The sequence below is a fragment of the Gnatocerus cornutus genome, chromosome 8 (genome assembly GCF_029298725.1).
Source record: "Gnatocerus cornutus isolate USDA-ARS CGAHR chromosome 8, icGnaCorn1.1, whole genome shotgun sequence".
Taxonomy (NCBI): Eukaryota; Metazoa; Arthropoda; class Insecta; order Coleoptera; family Tenebrionidae; genus Gnatocerus; species Gnatocerus cornutus.
This window is the reverse complement of record NC_142240.1, coordinates 248,816-250,560: the sequence shown is the minus strand read 5'-3', so window position 1 is coordinate 250,560 and position 1,745 is coordinate 248,816. Positions and strand designations below refer to the sequence as shown.

General features: G+C 40.2%; 1 non-coding gene across 1 annotated transcript; it reads left to right on the top strand.

The window, feature by feature from the left end:
- Nucleotides 1–1,250: 1,250 nt before the first annotated feature.
- On the top strand, nt 1,251–1,370 carry LOC148169254 (5S ribosomal RNA). Its single transcript, XR_015770685.1, has one exon. It is a non-coding gene; the product is annotated as a 5S ribosomal RNA (ribosomal RNA).
- The last annotated feature ends 375 nt before the right edge of the window (nt 1,371–1,745 follow it).

Sequence of the window (1,745 nt, the reverse complement as noted above, 5' to 3'; positions counted from 1 at the left end):
GATGTCAATTTCGGACTCGACCATGAGAAACGAATTTGTACGACGAACGGACTTTTCGAACGACTTTTTTCGCAAAATCGACATTTTTTCCTCAAAAATTACCTCACACGACGAAATCCCATCATCGAAACATCACCGAAAACAGTTTTGACGGCGAAATTCTCGTCAATTTAACGAAAATAAAGGGAAAATCAGACGGACCACCGTCGAACATCCAGCGACGGGAACGGACGAGTTTTTTAATTTTTCTTGCCAATTCATTGCGAAAGAAGCAATTTTTCTCGACGAAACCATTTTATAATCATCCAAAAAATACCCAAACACCACAAACCAACAAAAATACGGAAATCTTGCATTGTTTGCATTTTTCAGACACTCTAAATAAAACTACGTCGATGTCGGCGGATTTTCAGTTGGTCGTCGGTCGACAGAAATCCAACGAAATTTTCATTTGTTCTTCTCAAAAACGAAAAACAAACAAATCAACAAAACATTCCCTACTATTAGTCGACATTTCGAGCAGAAACTACGAACGTCGAAAGATTTAAAAAATGAAATATGTAGGTGTGCGTGCGTGCGTACTTACTTGAAACTTTTTTCTTGTTTCATCGTCGCACTGGAACAAATTAAATTTTAATGCAATGTAAACGCGACCACACTTTCGACGAAAACATCTCTATGAATCGAACGACGTCGGAAAAAGAATAAATCGAGAAGAGAACAAATCATGAAACAACACACACCCACCCCGCCCGGCCCGGCCAGAGTGGTGGGAATTTCGATGAATGAACGGACAAAGAAACCAACTCTGTTATCAGTTCTAAGAAAGAAAGCAGGTAGCGGCGGCGGCGAACCTTCGACCGTACTACGGTCAGTTCATGAATTAACCCCGTCCGTTCGGAGTTTATTCATCTCCGGTCCGTGTCGGCGTTTACTTCAAGTGGGTGCTATTTCCATCTAAGCAAGCAAGTGAGTAAGTAAGTTCTCAAATTTTAAATTACGTTAATCGCAAGTGACTCGTTGAGATCGTCAAACGAACAATTTAATTTAACGCCTCATACGAGTTTTTTTTTTTCGTCATTTCGTCGCAAAAAAAAAACTAAAAAACGACTCGCAAAAAAAAATTTTTTTTTTTTTCTTCTTTTAAATCTTGTACATTTTCTGACATGTGTACCATCGAAAAATGTCACATCCAAACGATCGAACAATCACAAAAAATCGTCAACGTACCATCTTGGAAAATTTTACCAGGCAACGACCATACCACGTTGAAAACTACCGGTTCTCGTCCGATCACCGAAGTCAAGCAACGTCGGGCGCGGTCAGTACTTGGATGGGTGACCGCTTGGGAACACCGCGTGCCGTTGTCTCTACTCTTTTCTTTTTTTATTAACATTTCTGATGTCAAACTTTTTTTAAATATATTTTTCACTATTTATATTTTCTCTCAGGAACTTATATAGTATGAAGACGAAAATTTTTAATTCGTTCGAGTTGAATTTGTGGTTCTGAAAAGAACCGATTTTTTTTCTTTTTTTCCAACCAACTTCCAAGCTGCTCGAGGAGGATTTATTTTGAACTGGTGTATTTGGTGACGGCCTTGGTTCCTTCAGAAACGGCGTGCTTCGCCAATTCACCGGGCAAAAGAAGACGCACCGCCGTCTGGATCTCCCTGCTGGTTATGGTCGAACGTTTGTTGTAATGAGCGAGGCGACTGGCTTCAGCAGCTATACGTTCGAAGATGT